General features: G+C 42.5%; 1 long non-coding RNA gene across 1 annotated transcript in view; it reads left to right on the top strand.

Annotated features, from left to right (window-relative positions):
• Positions 1 to 27,940, top strand: part of LOC116659235 — a 125,960-nt gene that overhangs the window by 41,081 nt on the left and 56,939 nt on the right. Inside the window, exon 4 of the long non-coding RNA XR_004314472.1 lies at positions 6,226 to 6,303. This is a non-coding gene — a long non-coding RNA (uncharacterized LOC116659235). The remainder of the gene's footprint in view (positions 1 to 6,225; positions 6,304 to 27,940) is intronic.

The following is a 27,940-nucleotide window of genomic DNA, read 5'->3' as shown; positions in this document are numbered from 1 at the left end:
TCTGGCAGCGATTCATCGGATGACTACAGCAGGGCGAGGCTGTCAAGAGGGAGAGATTTGTTAGGGGGCTCTTGTGGGAGACAGGGTTAACAGACAACTCCAGGTGATGAAGGTAGAATGGGTGGTGAGAAATGAACTCAAGAGACATTTGGAAGGGACGAAGGAAGGCTGAGACGAAATGGCATTGGATATAGGAGTTGGGAGAAGAAAAATAAGTCAAAGGTAACTCCAAAATTCCTATCCTAGAAGGTTAGATGATTGATAATACCACTGATCTCTTGATGAAGGAAAATGATGAGTTCTATTTTTAGACACGTTGTATCTGGGATCAATTGGGATGTCCGGTGGAGCTATCTCATAAGCAGTTATAAACACGGGACTAGTGAATAGCCAAAAGGCCAGGAAAAAAAGAAGCTGATGATTAACAGCTGCACACTGCCTGAACATCCAGATTCCACAGTCTGATTTTCAAGGCCATTGTCTCCCAGCCCCGTCTTACCTATTCAAATTCATCTTTAGCTACCCCACAGTCTGCACATTCTCCTCTGGGTCCAGTCAGTCAGCAAACTGTGCTTTTTTTTTTTTTTTCTGTCTTTGTGTCTAAATTCTTGCTATTCTCCATGCCTGGAACCCACTCCCTAAATCTCTAATTATTAACATCTCTCTGTGTGTTAGGGCCAGCTCAAGTCTCTTCCACATGAAGACGTGTTTCAAACACTCCAGTGCATACTCTTCTTTCTCCTTTTTGAACTCCTGCAGCATTTATGGCTTGCACGACTTGGAAAGCACTCAGTCATATACATGTCCATTTTCTTGTTTAATCTGGCCAAACATGAATACCTATCTGGTGCTGTCAGTAAAACTGTAAATGCCTTGAGGGTAAGGATCAATGTTCCTCTTGCATCAGTTAGGAATTCCATTTGACTGTTGAGAACAGAAGCTCCCAAACAGTGGCTTTAAAAAATTAGGAGTTTGATTTTTCTCATAGAAAAGAAGTGTTAGAGGCTGGCCATCCACAGCTCATCTGGCAAATCTTGATAAGAGCAGAGACCCAGCCTCCCTCTATCTTTCCACTTTGCCATCCTTAGCATGGATTTGTCGTTTTAGAATTATGAGCCGGCTGATCTTCATCAAGCGTGGTACCCATGCTCCAGAGAGAGGGAAGTGGGAAGGCAAGGGGCAAGGGGGCTTGTCAGCCTAGTCAGCCCTACTTTTAACCTGCTTCTCTGGAAGTGCCAGCCCACAAGTTCTGCTTCCGTTTTGTTGCTCAACAGTTAGATACATACAGGCAGTCCTGTTCGCAGGCAATGCTTCAAATACTGTGTTTTTGGTTGGACATATTACCATCCCCAGCCAAACCTGGGTTATTTCAGCGATGAGAAGGGCTCTTGACAACTCGTAGGCAACCAATTTTCTGTGCTCTGTCTCTGCCTATTTCTCTCATCCTCTTTGTTCTCTCTTCGTGCGTGTGTTCAGATACACACACCTACGCACATATGTGTGAAGAGACAGAGATGATGCTATATTTCTGTATCTTTATCTATATTTGAGTAATATATAAAATGTATGTGAATATATATTTTATATGTGTATATATAGAGAGATTTGCTATATCTACCCCTCTTTATGTATATTTGAGCATACACACATATGAGCTAGACATTGTTAAAACTGAGCAAAATCCAATAAATATTAGAATAAATTAATCCAATATATTTAATATGATGCCAATTACCAGGCCTATTATAGTTAGGCATAAGTGGAGCTATTTTAATGTAAGTAACTATTGGTATTATTTGTACAAAATAAACCAAGTTTTTTTTTTTATTGTTATAGCAGCTTTGATAAGTTTTCTAGTGCCCATAGTCAACATCACTGTGACAGGACTCTGAAAATGTTCATACCCTCACATTTCTAAGAATTTAAAGGTACTGAATTAGTGACTCCAGGTTCAGTCTCTGCATTCTTAAGTTTCCCCTTTGTTCTCTTCCACTTCCATGGTTTAACCACTGATCCTCAAACTGTGTTTGTGACATAATTTTGAATCTTAGAATTATTATCAGCACACATGAAAAGATGAAAATACACCAGAGTAAACTAAAAAGAAATCAGTGCTAATTCCACACAGTCACGGCCATTCTAACAGTCTTCGAGGGCCTGTAGAAGCACCCCCGAATATCGGGTCTTCCACCTGTCACTGTTCGTACTGTGTCACTCTTTACTGCCATGACTGTGCTGTCTTACCTTTTATCAGCAGAGCTGTGATTAAGACTCACGTCACAGCTCCAGGTTCAGTGCTCTTTCTACGATGTTATTCATAACCGTAGTAACAACAGCAAGAACAATACACTTTTGTATAGAACTGTACAGAGTACCTCACCAACCACGTGGATCCTTTTCAGATAAGGAAACACCATATAAAAATCATGGCAGGTAGTGGAGAGCAGCAACTGGGACACTGTCTCACACTCATTGGTCAGTGGAGGAGATGTCCCCCAGATCATACCTACTCATCTGGTGACCGTCAACCAAGCCAACAGATCAGAACTCCCTGATCGGAACCACTTGGATTAATCTGTTCGGCTAGGGTGGCATTTGCTTGCAGGGCCATTTCCTAACCATTCTTCCCGTTATTTAGTCTTAGTCAGTGTAATTATGGCTTGGTAGTGAAACAACCAAATCAAGAAGAAAGACAAAAATTTACTGCACCCTCTTGCTTCACATCATTGCCTTCGATGTGGCATGTGAGCTTTTAATTTTCTGAGACACCATTATCACTTAGGGTTTAGGCATCTCTTAATCTGCTGGCTGATGGAGTGTGTGGCAGGCATTTTCACACCAGGACCATATGTGATGTAATTACCTAAGCATCACGAAGGAGAGAGGTATAGGACCCGCTGCATTTCTGTTAAGAGGATGACAATGCTTAGGCAGCATAGATCAATGGCAGTGAAATAGTTAAAGACAGTCAGCATTAACTGGAACTCCCTTGTTTGTTTTCTTTTGAAACCTTAAAGTTATCCAAATGGGGTGTTAATTTAAAAAAAAAAAAGAAGAAGAAATGTTTTCTTGGGAGAAGACAATATTTTGAAATGTTTTTAATTTATGAGAGCCCGTTCCCTCCAGTCTCCCATTGCTGCATGAGGTTGAACAAATGTTAGATGCAACTAATTAATTAAGTTTGCAGAAAGTAGCAGCAGGGGATTGGAAACTTGAAGTGGAAGTGAGCATTTTGACTGTAAACATGTTGCCTGCCTGAGAGACTATATCTGGATTGAGTGGTTGCTGAGTTATCCAAAGAAATGCAGTGTCTCTGGGAAAATTAGGCTTGGCAGGGAGAAAAAATAACAATGTCTCTTGCTGGCAGATCCATTCATCTATTTCCTGGGTTCATCTCGTGTGTTTTGATGGTTGCCGCCGCACACTAGTACTGTGCCGTCCTCCCCGTGTCTGAAGGTGACATCACAGACTTGCCCTCGGCAGAAAAGGAACCAATATTTGCTGAGTGCTTTTTCGGCGCCAGGCTCTTTGTATATGTATATTAGGTATTTTCTTTCTGTAAAGTAGATATATCCCTCATTTTACAGATAAGGAAATTAAAGACTCAGAGAATTTAGGAATTACCCAGAATCAGTTTTTAGGCAATGGAATTGGCCTAAAAGATGCTTTGAGCCTGGAGCTTTTTTGGGCTAAATCAGGATGCTTTTCCGGAGTACAGTGTAAGGAAGGGATGCAGAGAGACCTGGCAGCTTCTTGCCTGGTTTCCCTTATGGTTGAGGGAAGCATAAGTCAGGGGAGGGACCTGAGGCTGTGGAATGTAGAGGGGTGATGCTCAGACCTGAAGGTGATCCACAGATCACACTGAGAATTACTGGGTTAGGGAGATCCCTGAGCAAGATTCCCTGAACTTGGGTCCCTGTCGCTAGTCACATTGGGCTAGTCACTTTCCCTCTCTCAGGAATTTGAACCCAGACATCATGTTTTAGAAAGTAAGGGGATTAAAGCTGAGAGGTCACGATACAGAAAGAGGGGCCAGGTCAGCCATAACGGACTCTGGGAGTGCTGAGGTTGTAAGGGAGTCGAGCAATCCCGATTAGTCACAGGAAGCATTTTTGTAGACAGAGGAGGCGCGAGCAGAAGCAGAGAGAGAAGTGAGGACAAAGCAAGTTGCAAGGGAGTCAGCTCCCAGTCCTCAGAGCTGCTTCAGTTCCCCTGGTCTTTGTGTTCCAGTCATGACGCAACACATGTTGATCTTGCTATCACAAGCCTACCACTTCAGTTTCATCATTTTGCTCTTTGCACTGCCAGCACTGGGCACTGTTACCATACAGATTAGAGACTTGTAGAAGAAATTTGTTAGAAAGGCAGTAGACCAATTCAGGATGCCGAAAACTTCTGGAATATCTCAGGAGAATTGCACGCAATTTTCTTAGAGATTAAATAAGACTTAAGTGCATGTCGTCAGTCTTTATCGAGCTTATAATGGGTATTGCTGGTAAAAATAACACAAAATAAAAATTATAATATCTAAAACTGTGCTTGGTAAGACATATTAGAGCCCAAAACTTGACTGAAGAATAGAATCTTTTTTTCCTAAGTTTAAATCCGCAAAATTTGAATGGGCAAAATGGTCACAATGAAAACTCACAATGGTAGATGCTGTAAACGGTATCATTTCATATGGTCAAAAATATGGAACAATAAATCGAATCTTGGTTGTAAATTTACATGGAAAAATTTGAACTAGATAAAAATCGTATCAGTAAAATTAAAATGAAAGAAAAATACTGGGAAAAGCCTGCCTATTCTACATAAAAATTATTTGTGGAATTAAATTTGACTAATGAAAACTTCTGCGGAGTATGTTGTGGCAGGATATTGGCTCCTGCTGTAATAGCTAGAAGAAAATGGGGTACATTACAACAATTATATTTTTAAAGATATCAGAGAACTAGGAAGCAAAAAGTATTAGGTAAGTTAAAATTGCAGAGGGAAGTTCCATTTCTAGGTTAGCTGAGATTATTGGCCATTTTCTTTCCTAGGGACAATTGTAAGTGTGGGCACTGGCTGAGGGTCAGTCAGATGAGGGCTTAGTTGATGAGACTCTACTGGGAAGGACAAACCTGCAGAGGAAGCTGACATGTCCAGGTCTAGAAGCACTCTAAATGTTTTAGCCAGTTTTTCCAAGGGACATTTGCTGAGTACCGGTGTCACCCAAGTGGCTGGGAGTCAAGGCTGGGAAAGTTGAGTGAAGTGTCTCACTGCCTCAAAGTGCTTGGGAAACCCACTAGATGGAAGGGCTTCCAGCAAACTCTGTCCTTGAGATGTTTGAAAACAGAGGTGGATCATTTCTAACTGAAGCTGTAATCTAGCTCTAAGTCAGCTCAGTTTCTGATTGAATGGTGGTTATCAGTCCCTCTCCCTATCTGCCTTTCAGAGGAATGTGTATGCCCTCTGGAGGAAATAACAAAGACGTCAATCTCTAAGACTCTTTACATGTGATGTTCACTCTACAATAAAATATTATGCAGCGTGTGAAGAAGCAGAAAAACATGACTAACAATCAAGAGAAAAAGCAGCAGTAGAAGCAAGGCCATAGATAATCCAGGTGTTGGAGTTATTTCCAGGGCTTTATTAAAAACAACTATTACAAATGTCTTAAAGAAAATGGAGGAAAAGATATACAAAAGAGATGAAAAGATGGAGCAGACCAATTGAGAATTTGAATCTGTATAAAGAAATCAATCAGATATTCTATAACCTAAAAATACTGTATCTGATACTAGAAATTCATTGGATAGGTTTAATAGCACACTGGACGCAGTAGAAGACAAGATGGGTCTACTCAAAGAAACTAGCTAAAGTGACTCATAGAAAGAAAAGGAAAGTCAAAAGAACTGAACAGAAAAGACTTATGTGACATCCTCCAATGTTCTAATATTTGTGTAATTGGAACTCTAATGAGGAAATTCCATGAGGAAGCAGCAATAATTGAAGAGCTAATTGTCAAGTACTTTCTAAAAACCGATGAAAGACATCAACATCTAGATTCAGGAGGCACAGCAAACTTCAAGCAGGATTGAAACAACGAAAACTACACTTAAGGGCATCATAGTGAAACTGTTAAAAACCAGAGATACACAGAGAGTTTGCTGTAGAAAATTGCTTCTCGATGAACATTTATTGACGTTGGTATTACCCTGATTAAGATGCTTACATTTACAGATACAAAATGAACATGTTCCTGAGGTCAAATTGAAGGAGTAAAACAAAAGACATCATCTCGTTTTCTGGCATGAATGGGTAAGTTGGCTCCTTGCAACCAAGGAGCCTAAATGAAGTACCTCTGGGTATTTCTACTTTACCAAACCTCTTCTTCCCTTACCTGATCATTCTAGCTTTTTGGCTGAAGGTAGGGCTTTTAGTTCTGCTCTTTTGTTTAATTTCTCTCTCTAATCCTAGAATTCCTAGATTTTCATAGTCATATTTCTCTGGCTACCAAGTGAGTGAGCATCCCTGGGGAGTTCTGACGAGAAAACCATGTTGGTTACTGACCCTGAAAAGCAGTGTCCAGCCAAACACTTTTGCCTTTGGAGTCTGTTTACTATAGTTGAAACAGGCAGCCAGGAAAGAACAGCATAATGGATTGTACTTGCTTTTCTGGATTTGCTCAAGTGATGGTTTAAAAATAGATGCTACACAAATGTTACAAAATAGATGGTACCTAACTTGGGATAGTGGGAGTATACCAAACCCCTGGAGATGGATGGATTTCAACCAGTGTCCTATCTTAAATGCAGATGAATTGTGATGTCTCTTGTCTAATTTGAATATTTGTCGGTGCCTACAGTTTTCCAGTTATGCTTTGCTCCGGGTCGTCAGGTTGTTCTACCTGCTTTCTTTTCCCTGTTCAGTTCTTGAGCTGATCCTAGTTCAGCCTGGTACTGCATCAGGATCCTCATGGCATACGGCCAGTGCAGTCTGGAGCAGTGCTTGTCTGCTCAAATCTAGAACCAGCTGTGCACCTGCATACCCCTTGCACATAGCCTCCCTCACTATTCGGTTCTCCCATCTCCCACAGAGTTTGGGCCCCTCTTAGGACTATGGCCCTTTCATTTGGGGCCCAGATTTCTTTCCCATCCCTTGCCACTCTCTCTCCTGGGAGATAGGTCCTGATCTCACATAACTAGCTGTTATCTGGGGTTTAGTCCCGTATACCATGAGTATCATTCGTTGGTTAATTATTTGTTTTTATACATTTTTATCAGTCACTTATTATGTGTCTGCCCCCACGTCAGGTGCTGAAAATGTAGAGGTGAACAGAATAGTGTAACCCTTGTGTTCAGAGAGTTTATATTCTAGTAGGGAAGAAAAACACTAAATGAATAACCAGACAAATACATATCTAATTACAAACTGTGATACATGCTATGAAGGATGAGAACAAAATTCTTAAAGGAAATACAAGGCAGGATCTGATTTGGATTGGGTTAGTGGTCAGGAAAGGCCTCCTAGAGTCAGCAGGTGAGGACTCTGGGAAAGAGAGCTCCATGTTGAGAAAAAGCAGATGAGAGAGCTCCGAGGTAACACTGAACCTGGCCTTTTTGATGACTTTAATAGTGGCCACTGAGCCCTGAGCACTGATTGCCAACCCTGGCTGTACTGGTTTCCTGTGGCTGCCAGAACTAATCACCACAAACTTGGGGCTTACAAGAACAGAACTTACTTTCTCATCATTCTGGAGTCCAGACGTAGATAGTCAGTATCACTGGGCTGAAATCCAGATATTGGCTGGGCTGCACTCCTTCTAGAGGCTCCAGGAGAGAATCTATTCCATGCTGTTTCAGCTTTCGTTGGCTGCCAGCACTCCTTGGCTTGCGGCCGCATCACTCCAGACCTTCAGATCTCTCTCTCTCTCTGCTCCACCTTCATGTGTGTGTCAAACCTCCCTCTGCCTCTCTTGTATAAGGATAACTGTGATTGTATTTAGAGCCCACCCGAGTAATGCAGGATAATGTCCGCATCTCAAGATCCTTGATCACATCTGCAAAATCCTTTTTTGCCACATAAGCAGGTAATGTCTATAGGTTTCAGGAGCTAGAACCTGACATCTTTGGGGCCATTATCTAGTCCACTGCTCTGGACAGCAGTAGACACCCTGGAGAACTTTTAATTGTGCGTTGCCCGTGCTCCACCTTAGATCACTTAAATCAGAGTCTCTGTGTGAGGCCTGGACATCGGTATTTTTCAAAAGCTCCCCAGGTGATTCTCAAACAACTACTAGACTAGTAGGTAAGAACTACTAGGCTGAGAACTACTGGACTAGAGACGATGAGGGAAGAGCAGTTGTGGTGACAGGCAAGATGCCATCACTGTTTGGAGATTTCTGCTGCTGTTAACCTGGTAAGACCTGTTGGCTATCAGTGCTGTCTACATGAAGCTCTCACTCAGTATACCTCTTTGAAAGGTTTTGTGATTTACCCTCGTTGGGGTCTTGGCCCTGCCTCCTTCAGTTATTGCTGCTTCTTCTCCATCAAGCTGACACTGAGGTCTTGGACTGCACGATGCCTGAGTCAGTCCACTGTTGTAAAGAATGTGCAGCGCTAACAAGTTAATGGGGATCAAACTTAGCTCGCCTCACACTGATATAGAGTTGAGTGCTCTGGACTTGTAAGTCCAAGTCTGAAGAACATGCACTAGGGCATATTTGCAAATTTATTTAAAAAAATTAACTTCAGCTTGAACTACAAACTGACCTTAGGGACAGGTCCAGAATTGGGGGGGTCCAGAACATGTCAGAGCCCCCCAGAGCTCCCTACTTGTTTTGGTCATAAAGAGGAGATTTTTTTTTCTTTCTCACTGTACCCACTTACCTATGAAGATGCTGACTTTTTTTTTCCATGAATGTATTTGGGGAAAAATGGTCACTTGTCCTCTCAAGACCCCCGTGGTCAGCAGCAGCTTTGGCCCTAAGGACAAATGTAGTCTCACAACTGCATAGGTGTGTCACTTGGGAGCTATGAGAATGGCCATGTAATGTGTTAAGAATTTGACAATCTGAGAAAAAGAACCAATTTAGGGAGTTCCTCAGTAGCTATTTGCTAGTAGACCAGTGTTTTCAAATGCCAATGTGAGAGAAATTCCCAAGCTCCACTCACCACTGGGCCATTAATTTGAGGGGGGGCATTAATTTGAGGGAAGCCATCTCTGCTTTTACAAATTTCCAAATTATCTCTGGGGAGGTAAAGATGCAGTGACCTCACTTTGGAGGCTGCAGTCTCTTCATGGTCAGATCGACTCCACCTACAAAGCAGTGTTGGTAATGCCTGGAAAAGTGTGGGTTGCATCTTTAAGTACTGGGACTATTTAACTGGAACTCCTCTGTGGATGAGCCCAAGGTCTACGCAGCATCATCCTTCTGGACATCATGAAAAGGTTCAATGAAAACGTGCTGCTTCGTTTGGGAGGTCCTCTACCACCTTTCCCCTCATAGCTACCTTTTTCTTGTTTCCATTATTGCATGCACCTTTTAATTTCATATCACTTGGTAAAAACATTAAATATGTCTGTTTATTAGTATTTACGATACCCTTTCAATTTAGGGAGGCTAGGTGGGGATTCTTTTCTGAATCTGTAGTGTTGAGTTTGCTCAACGCTCAAAAAAAGATTTGAATTTAGATAGCCTCCCTTTCTGAACATCCTTTTAAAGTTTTCTATTTAACATTTCTTTTTCAAAATAACAGTTTCACATCCTGTCAATATCTTCTTGCCTTTTCTTTTCTTTTCTTTTTTTTTTTTTTTTTGAGTAAAGGTAGATTTATTCAGAGAGATGCATTGAAAGTTCTTGCCTTTTCTCTTGATCGCCCCTTCTGAGTGGAAACCTATGAGTCACATGGTAATCACAGAAGTTTTTTTCCTGCTGAGATCTGGCAGGTGGTCCCAGGAATACCTTCCTCATCTAGGAAGTAAGTCAATTATTTTCACCTCTGACAAAATGACGAACTTCAGAGGATTTGCCCAAGAAGACAAGGTGGAAGGATTGGAATTGCTAGCTTCACCGTGTAGAGTAAGATACCTGAAAACAGCCTCCTTCTGAAGCATAAATAACCCTTCTTTCTCCAAAGAATAGCACTGGCCGAGGTGTCCGCGTGCCGATACTTGCAAAGTGAAAACGGGTGCACGTCCCCAGCTCCTCATCCCTGGCCTGGAGTACAGCCTGTCAACCGTGCATACATGTTGCTTTGGCACCGAAGCAAATGTTCCCTGGAGCATAGATTGAAACCACCAAACTGATATCACGTGGGACACCAGCCAAGTTCTGACTTTGCGCACGGTAGGTGCGCAGCTGTGAAATTAACCTGTGATGGTCTCCTGCTCCCGCCTGATGGGAGCCTGGGTTTTTATTTTGTTTTTGGTGCTGCATTTGAATCTTGTTTCTCTCCCCACTCCGCTGGTATCTACCAGCCACAGAACCACTTTCCTGGTCTTGGCTTGTGAAGAGTGAGCTCCAAGAAATTGGCAAACCGCACAGTTCCTTCTTGCCCCCTGAGCAGGAAGGGCCACTGATGGATTGTTCCAAAACTGTGCGCAGGTGGCAGGGCCAAGGCTGGCATCGCGGGCATCTGTGATCACTGTCCATTCTGTTTGCCTCCTTCTCCTACACTTTCTCCCACTGCTCCAGCTCCTCCCATCCCTCACCCCCTCTTTTTTGTTTCCAACCCTTCTTTATTCACAGCTTCCAATATTCTAAGTTTTTCATGAATTCAGGGCTTTAATTTAGCATGTGGGGTGCTGGCTCTTCCAGCAAGCTGCTTTAGTCATTATGTCGAACCTGAAGGAATAACGAGGTAGCAGGGTGCTGTGGAGAGAGTAGGGGCGGGGACCCAGCAGGCTCGGTACTGGTCCCAGGTCTGCTGCAAACTAGCTGTGGGGCCCCGGCCGGGGCACGCCCAGGCTGCCAGCCTCAGTTTCCTCCCGGCGGGATGGGGAGTCAGGCTGAGATGATTTCTAAGGCTTGTCTCATTCTGTCATTCCATGGAGCTCACTGGCTACGTGAAATCCATATTGGGTTATGCCAGTCTCACTTTACTTTTTGTTTTGAAAAACTTTATTGTCAAATGGATGAATGAGGAGATGCGAGCAGAGTCCCTAAGCTATATTTCTCAAATGCAGAGTATTGAGAGGAAATCTTTTCTTGAAATCAGTTTCCAGAGGCTATAGACCAGAAAAAAAATTTATGCTTTCTGTCTTGAAATGTGAAACAGTGTTTTCCATCAGGACCAGAAAGTGATGCAAGTGTTCTTTGTTGCTTTTTAAAGCTCCTGTTTCTGTACTGGCTCATAAGCACATATACTTGTCAGAGTAAAATTGTACTTTTGGAAGGAAAAGGTTAAAGTTGGCTACTGATATTCATCAGGAGATGGATATTTAATCTTTAATCTCTTGTCCTAGGCCTCTACTTTGGATCAACTCATTATCCCGAATAAACGATGTGTCATTCCCATTATTTATGTTTCACTGCAGCCTAAGTATCTGGACCTCGTTTTAGTAAGCGCCATTCATTTCGACCCATTCAGTATTAATCTCCCTGCTAACATCTTTCCTGTTCTATGTGCTGTCCCCTATTTGCTTTTATGTTTTCTGCAGAGTGTTTATAAAAGGATAATCTTTTACAAAGCAGACAGAATTTTTGTGTATAAACTGCTCTGTTTGAATGCCTCATTGATACACCATCTGAAAACTGAAGTGTTCAGCAAGATTAGCAAAAGCCCTGAGCCATCGAGCCAGGGGAACCATGAGAGCCGGCCCCTTCTCTACAGGAGGCAAAGGTGACGAAAGATGCCTTTGCTTTCTCAGTAGTAGCAAAAGCAGAGCCATTGCCCACAGAGGCCCTGATAGGCCTGGCTGCCTGCAAATTAGAGGGGCATGAAGCACGCAGCTCACGAGTCACTGAAGAGCGTGGTGTTCCTATGACTTCTTTCCTAGAGTTTTCTCAGAAGATACCATGGCTCTCTGCAAATGCCGAATTTACGTGTGGTCCCCACTTCAGCTAAACCCTTTTCAGCTTTCACAAAATATCCACATGCTGTTGCTCAGCTGTTCCATGAGGTTAAATCGCTTGCGTTATTCTGGTCCACCTTGTCGAAAGGGCCGTAGGAACTAGTAAGGAAGGATCCAAGGCAGCGGACGGTCTCTTCCTGCCTCCTCCATGTTCTCTCTCCAGGGATTGGGAGCTTATCCAAGCTGCCCTCTTGGCGGGGAGGAGGGAGCGATTACTTCGTCTCACAATGGACAAAGAAGGTTCCTCTGTGGAATTTTGCATGGCATGGGGTCTCAAATATGCCACCGATGAAAAGACTTAACAGATGGACTCTGAGAATAGGAATACATTCAAGAAAAAAAAAAACGTTTTAAAAAATCGGTGGAAGGGGGTGGCGAGTCTGGCCGCTGTAGCTGCTGAGCACAGGAAGCCGCACTGAGCAAATGCTTTGGACCTTCGACAGGGTGAGTTCAGCTGCTAGAGATGCATGGAAGCATCTGAAACACAAACTGTGCTTGGGTTTTTAGTTGGCAGTGTTGTGGGGGAAAAAAAAAAATCCCAAGACGCACAGTGCCAAAAATTTTACGTGCCTTCAAAGAGTATTTTCTCCAACAAATCGATCGCTTTGATTACTCAACAGCGAGGCTGGTTATTTTCTAGGAAGTGCCCTATTTTCGCAGAAGTACATGAGGATTTTTGCCTACATTTACACATTTATTAGGGAAGGGTTCAAAATAGACACGTGGTGGGGCCATTTTGATGGCATAAACCCTTGAATACTAAGGGTCTGCCAAATCTCTTCTGAAGATCTAAGCTATAAAAACACTCAAAATGCAGCCATCAAGATTCCGTCACAGTAAGTGCCGTGTGGGAGTTTGTTTAAGCTCAATGCCACCTATTTATCAGGGCGTATTCACCAGGGTGGGCAGCCTTGCCTTCATCTGCAATCCACTCCGAGATGAGATGTTTGGGAAGAACCTTGAATCCAGTTCTTGGGGGCACTCTGAGTGGCCTTTGGGGAAAATGACAACAAAATGACAGCTCTTCCTCACCGCTTGACGAGAGAGCGCTGTACTTGGTGGTGGTGGTGGGATTAGGAGAAACTGGGAGGGGGGGTGGTTCTTACCTTGAGCCTCGTTCAACTGTGACGACCAAAAGAAGACAGTGACTGGGTTCTCCTTACAGAGAGTCCACCTCTTGACTGTAGGGAAATTCACAGTGTTGGTGCCTTTTACTTTGAAGAGCCACCTTAAGAATACAAAGTAAGTTCCTCAAGCAGAGGGGCTGCTTCAGTTATTTCAGAGGTACCCATCTCAGCGGTATCTGTTTTGGACTTTATTTCCCCTGTTTTCCACTCCTTTTTTTCTCCCACACTTTAATTTCTTTTCCTTCCCTTCTTTTCTCTTTAATTTCCTTTAACCCCTCCCTCTGTTTCTCTTCCTCCTTCTGTCACTTCCTGTCTTCATCTTGGCACTCTCGGGGACTCTAAAGTGTAGAAAACATGATCTTTGCTTCAAAAGGGTGACACTATCAATAGATAAATATGACCAGCATGAAAGTGTCGAAGGTAAGGATTTTGCATTTCAGCACCTTTCACTTATTGGCAGCTGCCTGGAGCCCTGTGTTGAAAGGATTCTGAGTTCAGAACTGGCTCAGGGGGAATGAGTGCCCTGATCAACTAGATATGACAGCAGAGGACAGAGGGGAGGTGGGGAGGAGGCGCACTCGTGGCAAAAACTTGCCATCCTGGGTCTAAATCAGGGTTTATCTACCGTGGCACTAGTGACATTTGGACCAGATGATTCTTTGTTGTGGGGCTGGTCCTGTGCACTGTAGGACGTTTAACAGCATCCCTGGCCCCTACCCAGTAGATGCCAGCAGCACCCTCACAGTTGTGACAACCAAAACTGTCTCTAGACATTGCCAAATGTCCCCTGGGGGCTAAAATCATCCTTGTTTTGAAACCACTTGTCTAAATAATTACTGCAGGACTAAATACAGGGATATAAATGAGAACATGAAAGGGGCTGGAAGCATTCAGAACTCTGGAGAGGAGGTGAGGCAGTGTGAGAGGTGGAAGGATGTGTGATGGCAGAGAAGAAGTTCTCAGTCACTGCTGTTGCCTGATAAGCTGTGCATCGTGCTGCATTCCACAGTTCTCAAGTCATATCCACAACTAGACCAGGACCGTAGGGAGTAGAGTCGTAGAGCACAGCAGGCAGGACTGGAGTTATGCAGTGGCTTCTCAGTCATAAGACTGGTGGAACTCTGCCTCACGCTATCGATGAGGATGAAGGTTTCGGTGCTGGAGACCGCAGTGTACAAGGATGAGGGCACTTCTTGGGGCTTATGAGAAGGTGGATGGACCCAGAGGCAGGAGAACAAGAGGGGATTTCTCTGTGTAGCCCTGGGAATCTTTCATGAGCAGTGGGACCTGTGACCCTAGGAGATGAGGGAAACTGGAATCCTGTCCATTTCAAACCCCTCTTACGTGGAGCTGTTTTATTCACCTTGAATTTCCTCACTTGATCTGAATGTTGGCAAACAGTGAACGCATACTAACGCATTTCATACGATAAACCAGTGGCTTCAGGACACCGTCAAAGTGCCCGATCTCTTCCAGACTCATTTGCCATGAATGGATCTGGCATTTTAGTTCAGGTCGTTTCAGGGAACGTGTGATGCGGTGGAAAGGTCTGGGTTTGGCTGCAGCTCTGCTCCTCGCTCAGAATCTTCAAGGCAGTAAGCGTGTCATCTCATGCCTCTGACCCTCAGAATGGGGTCTGTAAAATGGGGATAGTACTTCCTGCCTAACAGGGCTGTCGTGAGGACTAAGTGAGATAATGTAAATCCACCACCATCTCCAGAGACTGGCACAGACTAGGGGCTCAGGGAGGGTTAACGCCTTCCCTTCTTGCTCGCCTCACTCTGAGTCTGACAGTCATTCTTCTCAGGTAGGCTGAGCGAGAAAGCGGGAAACGACAGAGACTTCTGGTTTCTGATAAAGGTTTTCTTGAAACTGCCTTCAGCCACATTCTCCCCACTTTCAGAACAATGAGAGCTATTCAGACATTGTAAGGCTCAGATAAGACGGAAGGTTTGGGTGAGTGTGTATAAATTTATCCTGTGGCAGTGGGTCCTCTGGGCGCTGCTGGGGTTTGGAGGCAAAAATCTCCTTCCTCACCCTGTTCGTATCTCTGTGCAGTGGGAAGATGTGATCTGCAACCATGTCATTAGCACAGGAATGTGCTTTATAGTGAGAAAAATACAAAAGTCATCTCAAGGAACCAAAAGAGAGGGTGTATTTATCATCTTAGACAATTTCCTTCCAGAAGCTTGCCAAAGTCTTAGTATTTAGACAGCAAGGGACTTTACTGAGGACATGAAGTCCAGCCCACTCTCTTCCCAGATAGGGCCTCAGGGTCCTGGGGAGCAGGGGCTCGCCCACTTAGCACGGTTGTCTTGTTGGAAGCAGTTTTGGGACCAGAGCCCAGGTCTCCTGTATCTTTTCATCTGAGAGCTTCGCATGAGCTTACAGTGCACCCTCTGCATTTTCCTGCTCGGCTCTTCTGCCCTGCACCACGTGAAAGCGGCGTTTGGGCTTCTGCGCTGCTTTATGCTAAGATTTAGCACTTTCTTCCTAGCCAGGCCAGGTCCACACGTTTATTCAACATCACTTCTGTTATTCCCAGGTACACGTCTATTGTGTTCACATCCCAACCCTGCCACTTACCAGCTCTGAGTCACTGGGCAAGTTATTGGCAGCTGCTTTGCCTTACTCAAGTTTCTACAGAGAAACTGAACCACTAGGAGATTATCTATGTATCTATCCATCTATAAATTATATATATATATATATATATATATATATATATATATTTTTTTAATATATTCATTGTATATATGAATTAGAATTGGCTCACGAATCCCAAAATCTGCAGTTGGCCGCCTGGAGACCCAGGAAGAACTGATGTTTGAGTTAGAGTACAAAAACAGGGAAGAACTAATGTCCCAGCTCAGAGACAGTCAAGCAGGAGTTTGCCTTTACTGGAGGGAGGCTCAGCCTTTTCGTTCTGTTCAGGCCTTCAACTGATTGGACGAGGCCCACCCACATTTGGGAGGGCAATCTACTTTACTCAGTCTACCTATTTAAGCATTACTCTCATTCAAGAACAACCTCACAGAAGCACACAGAATAATGTTTGACCAAATATCTGAGTACCCTATGGCCCAATGAGGTTGAACATATAACATTAACCATCACAGACTTCATTCTCCCCATTTGTAGAACAAAGGTAGTAACAGTACTTATAAGGTTACTGAGAAGAAGAAACCTCTCTTCATCTTATGAGTTCATGAAAATAGAGTGCCCTTATAGTATCTCAAAAATGCTATCATTGTTGCTGTTTTTATTGGAAGCACTTACAGAGGGGGACTAAGTTCCAGACAGAGGGAGAGGAGGGCTCTGGGGAGGGCAGAGAGAGGCGGGGCTGGCTCCACGGCTCTGTGACCTGCGTAGTCACACAGAACCCCCCATGCTTGGAAAGGCCCCGGGCTCAGTTTAACTCGCTGCCTGCCCTCACTGTGTCAAAATGCTTAATAATTGTTGAACAAGGGCCCTGCGTTTTCCTTTCAGCACTGTACCTCACAAATTATGCAGCTGGTCCTGGAGTGAGAGTTAGGGAATCTTTAAAACCTGTCCAGAGAGGTATTAGGAAGCTATCTGGGCTCTGCCATGTCCCAGGTTCCCCTCCCTCTGCTGTGGAATTCTGCAAGCATGAAAACTGCCACAAGACATTCATTTTTAATGACTTGTTATGGGCTTCTTAGCAATATATCTTTGGGTATTAAGGTGTGGAGTGAGAGACTTAAAATGATGGATGTCTTTGCTCCACACAAGGGGTCTCCCACACTTACCCAGTGCCAGATCTCCACTTGGGAAATTTATGGGAGCTCTTGGCAGCCTAAACGGCCATCAAATATTAATCAAAAATATGTAATAACTAATATATACTTAAAGAATTGAAGAAAATTAATATTCAAGGGAAGCATTCAGGGACCCATAAAAATAACAAATGCTAAAGAGACTCAGTCAAGGTTGGCAGGTTCGGAACTCACCCTGCTCTTACACTTGCTTGGAGATGCTGGGTTTGCCGGCTGAGCCTCGGAGGCTGAGATGGCAGGAAGCGGGTCTTGGTGCTTATTCCACTGGATCTGGCTCCTGCTAATGAAAGGAGCAAAGTTCGTCAGGACACGACATCTCTGCCCGCCTCCCCTCTGTACACCTTTCTCATAGCACCAAGCACACCCAGTCTGCAGCTAATGCTCTCTGAGACTCTCTTCAGCAGCCCCTTAAGGATAGGCTATGTCTTATCTCTATATTTTCAACTCCTAGGACAGTGGCTGGCATAAAGTATGAGGTTGACCTGTACAACGTTTCTACTCTTGTAGGTCCGAAATGGGCAAATAGCAATTTTACATGGCTCTACTTAAAAAGAAGAGCAAAATGATAAAAACAAAATGATAAAACTGACCTGGCCTTTTGAGTAAAACTTTAAAGTTAAAACTGAATGGCCTCCCCAGAATAGGCTGGAAAAATTCTGGTAATTCTTGCTTTCAATGACTGAAGCTTCTGATGACCCCCTCTGCAGCAGGCAGATGTCCATCATTTACTAGGGGGAGACTCACTTTGCAATTCGTTAGCCCAGAGAAAGGGGTGTTGACCTGCCTGGGGATGAGCAAAATCAGCTCAACTGTCTCCAGTTACTGCTTGTGGCTGAGAACTTCTACAAGTCTTTTCTTCCCCCTCATGTGTTTGGTCTTTAGCTGATTCTCACCATCACCCCATACCAGTGCTGCTTCCTTTGGCCGCACTGGATATGCGGAATGAGTTAAGTGATTAACTTTTATTCACAAAATAAAAATTATTTAGCAGCAGAACTCAGAGGGGCGGTGCTGCTGTGAGTGTCTCTGCTGGTGTTATCCATGGAAGGTCAGGGAGGCCCAGCATCCCCGGGGATGAGGAACTCTCTTCAGTCCCCAGGGAGGAGCGGATGTCGGCAGACCGAGTCTGCTTGGAAGGGAGCAGTTTGTCCGGGTGTTGGACCACCGCGGCAGTTGCTGGTCTCTTCTGTTATTGTGGAAAATCAGGAGCGGAGCCTGTCACTTGTCATCTGTTCTTCGAGTGTAACCAACTTTTCTTCCATGGGCCATTTGGTGTGACTATGAATGATGGCTCTGGCTAAATGACACCATCCTGATGGTGGAGTAAACAGAAGTGATGCTGGAACAGGCGCCTTGGATCCAGCCTGTGTTTTCAGAGAGCGGCAGAAAGGGCCTGGGATTGAGAGGAATGTGCGGCGGGCTTAGGGCTCAGGTCTTGCTTGTGTCCTCTTTAATCACCCCGAGCTACGGAGGCTCAAGCCAGGCTATTCATTCGAGAATACACACTCACTTCCACTAGGTTCCATGTAGAGATTTAGAACCTGCATGAAATGTCAGTATTTTTCTAACCAGAGGCTCAGAGGGGCCAAGAGGCTTGTCTTAGGTCGCACGGCTGGTACTGGCAGAGCTGAAAGGAGAACCGAGTTTCCTTGCCTCACACTGACCTGCACCTCCTGCTCTGTGTGTGTCCATCTCCATCCTCAGTTTCCTCTGTTCTTAGGTACCATGCTTTTAATAACAACCATTTGTTTTTTGAAGATTTTAAAAAACCTTCTGCTACCATACTAAATGTACACATTGGTTGTAAAACTTAATTTAGGAGCATTAAAATGAGAAAAAACACGCCCCAAGAAGTAGTGTGGAGTAGTGGGGAGAAAAGCAAGTTCTGAACTGAATCACTGTGTTGTACACCAGCAGTTAACACAGCATTATAAGCTGAACTATACTTCAGTAATAAAATAATTATAATAATAATAAATTAAAAAAAAAGTTAATACCAAAAGTTTTTGTGTTCTCTTCACCCAATTTCCTCTAGTGGTATTATCTGACAGTACCGTGATACGTTTGTCATGACTAAGAAATGAACGTTGTGTATGACTCTTAACTAGGGAAAAAAAAAAGCAAGTTCTGGATTTCAGAAAGACTGGGCTCTAGTTCTGACTTGATCTGCCTCCCCTTTGGGCAAGTTACTCTCCATCTCTCAGTGCCATCATCTTGCAGCTAAAATTAGCACCTACTCCGAGGGTTGATGTGATGGGTAATGGAGCTAATATGTAGGATACTTGGCACATAGTCAGGGCACAATAAGCCCGGACTATTATTATTTGTATGTGTGCCTGTGTACATGTACGGTATCTGTGTAAGAGGGAGAGGGGGAGGGGTACTTCAGAGGTGGTAGCAGTGCAGTTTGGGGGATGGCTTTCTGGTTCTCTGTTTCAGTTTGCCTGTGAAGATATTTTCTGAGGTACAGCACATCGCCATAACCCTCGGTTTCCAGAAGCATTTGCCTAGGTCAGGCCCTAGGCAAAATTGAAATCTATTAATAAGGTACGCTGTTTTTCATATTTTTTTGTGCCCTCTTTAGCATCCTCCCCCAGGGTTTAATAAGAGTTAAATGTTCATGCAAAGTGCAGCAAAGTACACTTGGCGTGTATATATTTGCTTTGCACAAATATGGCACATAGTAACTGCTCAATAAACACCAATGACTAGCATTATTGGACAGAGCCCATTGTGGAGTCATATGAGAGGGGAAAGAACAAAATATTAATCTCACAAACAACATTTGGCTCATCTATCTGGATGACATTAATTTCCCAAGTGTTCAGTTGGGAGGAATAGGGTGTATCCTGTCCTTCAACAGGTGGGGTGACCAAGAGACTGAAAGGTGACATCACCAGCAGGCAGTGACCTAAGGAGTCAAGGCCAGAAGCAGGTCTGGAATACAGACTTCCTGGCTCCTGACCCACGTTCCCTTCTGCCATGTGGCCTTCACCGGCAGGCTGGAGGGACCAGGGAGGTGTCTGTTTCAGGATTCTCTCAGTTGCCCTTGAAAGTTTATCATCTATTGACTGAATGTTGACCAAAAACACACTAATTCCTGAGGAGACCTTACAGGATGTCCTGTTGAGACTTTTCCTCCCCTTTTTGTCAGTGCTTTTCTGGCAGATTAAAATTCAGTGGACCCCATTTGTAGGAAGTCTGATAAAATATTCTCATCTCAATTGCAAACAGTTTCTCCATCTGCCACTTGGCCGAGAGGCTCAGGCCCAAACACCCTCATGAGAGGGGAGAGTGATATCAGGCAGAGGAGGGTACAGGAAACAGCAAGGGTTTGTGCCTGGACACAGTGTCTACCTGGTCTGTTGTCTGATGGAGCTCATTAGTCAGCTCTGTTAAGCAGCTGGTTTTTCTTCATCAGATTGACTGAATCTGCCTAAAATTACTTTTGCCAAGTATTTGGTAGCATGTAGCAGCAGCTCTATATATGCAGCGCATCGATCTTTAGAAAAAGGACAAATTTGGGGTTGGGCTGTAGGGTATAGTGAGCTAGGGAAGAAAAGGGTTGGAGAACATATGAAGCGAGATCAGGAAAGCTGATTGGGGGAAAGTGATGCAGTTTGCAAAAGACACTGAAGGAACTCAGTATAATCCACCTAAGGAGGCCCTTACAACACCTACTGTTTGCAAAACAATGTCTTGGGATGGAGAGAAAATGAAAAAGACATGATCCTAGATTCGAATTGGTGAGGAAAACATTCCTTCACTAAACAATCCTCAGTAAGCATCTATTGTGTGCCAGGCATTTTGCTGGATGCTGGAGATATACTAGTGAACCAGAGGGAATCGACCCTGTTGGAACTTACATCTTAGTGGGAGAGAACAACAAGGAAAACGTGACTACAGTTGTGGATAAATCCTAACAAGGTGATAAAGAGGGTATTGTGATAGAGAGTATCAGAGGTGGGGGGTGGTGCTATTTCAGATCAAAGAAACCCTAGAGAAGAACCGTATTGGCAGAAGGAATTTCAAATGCAAAGATCTAAGAAGAGAGATCTCGGTATATTCTAGAAATTACCTGAAAGATTACATAGTTGGTGGGGAGGGAGGGTCTAGCTCAGTGGTAGATGGCATGCTTAGCATGACCAAGGTGCTGGGTTCAATCCCAAGTGTCTCCATCAAAATAAATCAATAAAAATCAATAAAACCTGTTTAACTCCACCCCCCCCCAGTTTTTTTTAAATTAAAAAAGTTAAATTAATTTTTTTAATTTTAAAAATTAAAATTAAAAAAAGTGACGTTTTATACATGGTTAGAATGTGTATTAGGAAGAACGACAACAAAGCCAAAGCAGGAATCTAGATAAGGAATGACAGGATATAGCAGTCGACTGGGGGCAAGTGGATAAATTCAAGGTCTTTAGGGTGAAAGGTTGAGGGTGGTAAGACCAGTGGCCTTGGCTGAGGGATTGGATATGGGAGTCAGTGAACACATAGGTTTCTGGATTAAGAACTTGGTCAGTGGCGCTACCACTTACCATGATAGGAAACCCAAAGAGGGAATATCTTTGCAAGAGGTGGAAGAAAGAATTCCATTTGGAGGTTGCATAGTTCAAGGGGAATGTCCAAGTAGACATGCTAAGTATGTGTGACTAAATATGTTGGTCTCTAGCCCAAGAAGAGGTCTAGGTTGAAGATATGTAAACTATTAATATAGAAAGAAATAGAGACAAGTAAAGTGCTATGTGTGTTTAGAGAATGAAGCAATTAATTAAGACTAGGGATACATAGATGACTACAGGGGCATGTCAAATTCAACAAAGACCATCAGCAAAGGACCGGAGAGTGGATAGAGAAGAGAACTGGAGAAATGCCTTTCTTTGTATGATGAAATGAAAAGGTTGATGAGTAGTGATATTAAAAGGACTGTACTTCTAAATTCTTCTCCAGAGATGTTGCCTAGGAGAAGTGACCAGGTGAGGTCTGCTCCATTATTGAGAAAATGAATCTTAAAGCCACAGACTGAGAAAAAAATATATATATGTATGTATATGTATATGTATATGTATATGTATATGTATATATATATGTATATGTATATTTTTGACAAAGCTCTCATATCCACAGTATATAAAGAACCCCTACAAATCAGTAATAGGAAGACAAACCCAAAAAATGAGCAAAAATCTTGAACAGCCATTTTACAAAAGCTCATTTACAAATACTAAGAAGCAGATGAAAAACCTATTAGTCATCAAGAACTTGCAAATTAAAACCATAGTGAACTACTGTTTTCTACGTATGAAAATAGCTAAAACCAAAAAGACAGTCAATACAAAATGTGAACCTACTGGAGCAACCAGAACTTTGACATGTTTGTTGGCAGCAATGTAAAATCATACACCCCTTTGGAGAATTATATGGTAGTTTCTTAGAAAGTTGAACATACATCTACTCTATGGCCCAGAAATACTAAATTCTAGGTTTTTACCCAAGAGAAATGAAAACGTGCAGAAAACAACTTTTACAAAAACGATGATAGCAATCTTAGTCATAATAGCCAGAGACCAGAAACAGCTCAAATTTCCACTGACAAGGGAATGGAGAAACAAATGGTAGTCTATCCTCGTGGTGGAGTACGATTTAGCAATACAAAAGAACAAACTGCTGATCAGTGCAACAACATCTTAAAAGCACTGTTTAAGTGAAAGAAGCCAGACATAAAAAGTACATGTTCTATGATTCCATGTACATGAAGTTGTAGAACACACAAAATTAATCTATAGTAAAAGGAATCAGAAAGTGATTGCCTAGTAAGGGGCATAAGGAAACTTTCTAGGGTGGTGAACGTGGTCTCTGCCTTATTTAAGTTGTGGTTACATAGGTGTACACAGTTGATAAAACCCATTGAACTGAATGCTCAAAATCTGAAGATCTTGCATTTTATTATATGTAACTTATATATCAATTTTAAAAAAATCTGGATAGTCTAGTTCCAGATCCTGCATTCTTAAAGTACTTCCAAATTTTAGGAGGGAAAAACAGGAAGTGACTACATGGGTAAAATTTATTAAAATAAAATGGGTGAATTTATTTACTTATTTGTATTAAAGTATAGTTGATTTCCAAAGTTGTATTAGTTTCTGGGGTATAGCATAGTGATTCAGTTATACATATACATATTCTTTTTCATTATAGGTTATTACAAGGTATTGAATATAGTTCCCTGTGCTATATAGTAGAACCTTATTGTTTATCTATTTTATGTACAGCAGTTTGTATCTGCAATTCCCAAACCCCTATATTTTCCCTCCCCCTCTTTCCTCTTTGGTAACCATAAGTTTGGTTTCTATGTCTGAGTCTGTTTCTGTTTTGTAAATAAGTTCATTTGTGTCATTTTTAAAGATTCCACATGTAAGTGGAATATCATATGATATTTGTCTTTCTCTTTTTGGCTTACTTCACTTAGAATGACAATCTCTAGGTCCATCCATGTTGCTTCAGATGGCATTATTTTACTCTTTTTTTTGTGGCTGAGTAGCATTCCATTGTATAAAAATATACCACAACTTCTTTATCATCTGTCAATGGACATTTAGGTTGTTTCCATGTCTTGGTTATTGTAAATAGTGCCTCTATGAACATTAAGGTGCATGTATCTTACCAAATTAGAGTTTTCTTTGGATATATGCCCAAGAGTGGGATTGCTGGATCAAACAGGGAAGTCTATTTTTAGTTTTATGAGGAATCTCCATACTGTTTTCCATCATGGCTGCACCAAATTACATTCCCACCAACAGTGTAGGAGGGTTCCCTTTTCTCCACACCCTCTCCAGCATTTATTATTTGTGGACTTTTTAATGATGGCTATCCTGACTGGTGTGAGGTGATACCTCATTGTAGTTTTGATTTCCATTTCTCTGATAATTGTGATACTTGAGCGTCTTTTCATGTGCCTTTTGACCATCTATCTGTCTTCATTGGAGAAATGCCTGTTTAGGTCTTCTGCCCCTTTTTGATTGAGTTGTTTGTTTTTTTGTTGTTGTAGTTATTGAGTTGTATGAGCTATCTGTATATTCTGGAAATTGAACCCTTGTCAGTCGCATCATTTGCAAATATTTTCTCTCAGTATTGTAAACCAACTATACTTCAATAAAAGAAAATAAATTTTTAAAAAATGTTACCATATACCTGACATCTAAAAAACAAAACAAAGCAGAAAAACCCTCACTAGTTTCTCTTCATTCTCTGTAAATGAAAGTGTAGGTCAAGTGAAGGTACCGAAAATAAAATGGTCTCATTTTCTGTCCCTTTAACTTCTGATATTAAAGGCCAAACTGATGACAACTGGTCCAGTGGTTGGACTTTGGGTTATTAAAAAATATTGCGCAAGAAATAAGCTTGGCTTATAGAACCAGCAATGAGATAACCTACTTTGGTAAGAATGACAGCAACAGTTGATATTTCTGGAAGAAAACACTAACCAAAACAAGAACCAAAAAAGTCCCTTCCAATCTCAAGAGGCAATGGGATATAAAGGAGATTAAATTTAGCTGCAGATGCCAGCAGAGTCTTTGGAAGATGTGTTTAGGGAGAATCTTTTGTCAGAATTTACTAACAGCCAGCATTTTTTCTATGGCATATAAAGTGGTAAACTAAAGCATTTAATGATTTTCAATCTCGGATGTATTGTAGAAATAAAACAGAGTTAACCTGGGTGAAATTCTTCATCCTTTGAATGCTTCTCTTAAGAATTAGCTAAATGATAAAAGAAAATAAGTTTAAATAAATCACTGTGTTGAAAAATCGAATGTAATTGATACATTATCAGTCAGCATCCTTAACAAAGGGAAAATCTATTCGAATTGAAAAATTTGATGAACAAGATGAAAACTTATTAAATACTTAGAAATTTATATGATAATTAAATTTTATGTTCTGATTCTAAAATTTAAAAGCCCAGGTAATATGTATTTATTGAACATTTTAATAAAAATTTAAAATTAATTTATTGCAAATTAATTAAGAAAATAGAGAATGCATTTTTATTTGTCTCAAAGTTTCCATGGAATTTATGATTTCCTGAAAGAATACCTAGCCTATTGTAAAATAGAAAACAAATATTATTGTTTTGAGAATATAAATAGGGCACAGGATGTGGGGTGGTAAATGGGAGAGTTTCAAAAGGGGGAAAAGTTGTAGATACACAGGCTTCAGTGTCTAACACTGTTCAACTGACATTGAACCACAAATTTGGTTTTGAGTTTCCTAATGACCAAATCAAAAAGAGAAACACAATTTATTGGCATGGTTTATAACAAGATTTATATTAACTATAGTGACCTTAAGTAAAGAGTATCCTAACTAGGAAAAAAACCCAACTCTTGTAGGGCTTAAAGAGGTGTGTGTGTATGCGTGTGCGCGTGTGTGTTAGTTTCAGGAGACTGAGAAGTGAAATGGAAAATGTTTTCAACAATATTCCTTTAATAAGTATAATAAAAAATTTGGTTCTGAAATTCCTTCTTCAGTGTCAGCCTCAAGGAGGCAATGCTGGATATGAGGAGGTGGAGACGAATACAGATCGATGAGCTGTGAAGGATCTGCCAAGTCCTCCAGGACACGCTTCTTGTATAAACTGAGCTGTAAAGAATTTGGGGTTATCTTCTCTGACATGGGGCTTCTGTGAGAACATCGGGTGATGATCAGACAGCTTTAAACATCAACTTGGAGAAGGAGAATGCTGGCAGACTTGAATGAACATCGAGAAGCCAAACCAGGCGAGGACGTGGCACATGGGGAGTGGTGGGAAATGGCTGATGACTGCAGTGAGGATGACAACCTCCTGTCCTTGAGAGTCAGTCTGTGTGGATGACGTGGTACTCTTGGGCTTGGCAGTCCAAAGATTTGACATTGCCTTTTACTTATTGAGTACCATAAGCGAGATCTCTTACTTTCCTCACCCTGCAATGGTACTGGGGAGGGGGAGCTTGTTCCCCACCCCTGATGTTTCTTTCCATGTAGGAGGTGTAGCATTCTGGAGCCTCTCCAGCTTTTTACTCAGCTTGCTCCAGGGCAGGACTTCTATGATTGATAACATTTAAGAAAAACAAACTGGACATGTGTGACCCACCCTCTCCCCCTTTCCTTCTGGGGAGCCACCCGCCTGCCTGCAAGAAGCAGGAGTTCTCTTCCCCCTCTCCACTGAACAGGCCATCTTCCCGGGTCCAACACACATGTGCCTTGGGTGTGCAATTCCACCTAATTCTGGGGCTCTCACACTGAGCAGTGTTCTGCCAGTTGGCCTTTATTGGGAAAGATTTTATTTTGGCTTCCCCCTCCCACTCCTTTGTTTCATTTATCAGTTGTTTAGCTCTCAGGTGAAGCAAGGTGCTATTTATTGGCTCCTTCCAGAGACTCCAACAGGATTGACTCTTTTGTAACCATACCCATCTAGCCGTGGGTGTGGGGTCTACATAAGATCATGAAATGGCACAGTCATGGGATGGCGTGCAGTGGTTGGCCTGGAGAGTTACGTTGTTGGTTGTTTTCCCGAGATCCCTTTAGTCTGGAGGTCTAATTGAGTCATACCCATCACAGCATCCATAATAAGACAACAATCTCTGACCCTGAAAGAGAATCAGTGGAGTCTTAGGCATTTTCCCACCAAATCCTTACCTCCTGGTTTAAGGGTCTGGAAGACAAGTGGAGAAAAACCTTTGTTGGCCTGCAGGTGAAAAATATGGTGTCTCTAGAAGCAGGTGGCAAATTAATAAATATTAGGAATGGCCAAGTGTAAAAGTTCCCAGTTGGGCGTGTGTGCAGGGTACAGAGGCTGGCAGGGTAGGCTCCCCCAGGTGGCTCTTTCTGTTGAAGAAGAGGGCTGACACAAACGCTGCTTCTGGAAACGTGGTTTCCCAGCACGGCTTCGTCTGCCTTCTCCATCTGCTCCAGAAGCATTATTCTGGGCACCTTGACAGGAGGATTCCAAATGCAAAGGGAGAACAAAAACGTGCATTTTTATCATCTCCAAATACCTTCCACTCAAGGGATATGAATGAAAAACACTTATCTTGTGACCTTTCAGGCCTACTGCAGGAGGAGGACAGAAAAAAAAAAAACTATAAAAACAAACGCAAAAGACACCATCTTGTTTCTTTTCTGTCCTTGTTTGCTCTTTATTTAAAAGGGAAGGAAAAAAAAAAGAATTCTGGTATTTAAGCCAACCTGTTGACAGGCAGTTTGCTTTTATTTGATTTGCACTTCATTTGCATGAAGAAAAAATAGAGGGAGAGCGTTGTGACTTCACTGTAATATGAAAGCTATTAGAAGGGGCCGTGATCATTAGCTTCTTGTCACAGGGCAATCGTATCTTGCTTTCAATCACCAAATGTCATTTAAAACATTCCCCAAAGCTAAGAAGATTGACAGAATATACAGATTCCTTCACTTCGGGGCATGCTGAGTCAACTGCAGACTGTAAAATTTACCAGATCCCCAAATGAAAAGACAAGTAACTGCTAGATAAATTAGAGTGTCTACTCAGTCAAGGACAAATGGGAAAGGGTGATGGCATCCATTAGAGCCAGAGAGCTGCGATCACGGAGAGGAAGAGCACTAGTTTCTTTCTTCAAGGAAAATGTCCCCTGTCCTGTTCCTTTCCCATGGATGGGACACAGGAACTGGGTGCAGCTTACCTGATAATGCAGGTGATTCTTCCCCAGAAGGGAGGGGCTCCCTTGGAAGGCCCTAGTCTCCTCAATATGATCAGAGGTGGTGAGGCCAGCCCCAGATGCAACTAAGAGTATTAAGACTTAGATGCTCTTCATTGCAGAGGGGGTCACTGTGGCAGTGTTTGGTCTGGATCTATCCTCAGGCCAATTCTAGACAAATTTTGTGAGGTTCATGGGTTTTCAGTGCTGCCACATTTTAATTTTAAATCCTTTTCTCCCCCCTTCTT

Source organism: Camelus ferus, chromosome 23, assembly GCF_009834535.1.
Source record: "Camelus ferus isolate YT-003-E chromosome 23, BCGSAC_Cfer_1.0, whole genome shotgun sequence".
Lineage (NCBI taxonomy): Eukaryota > Metazoa > Chordata > Mammalia > Artiodactyla > Camelidae > Camelus > Camelus ferus.
This window is presented reverse-complemented; position numbering and strand designations above follow the sequence as displayed.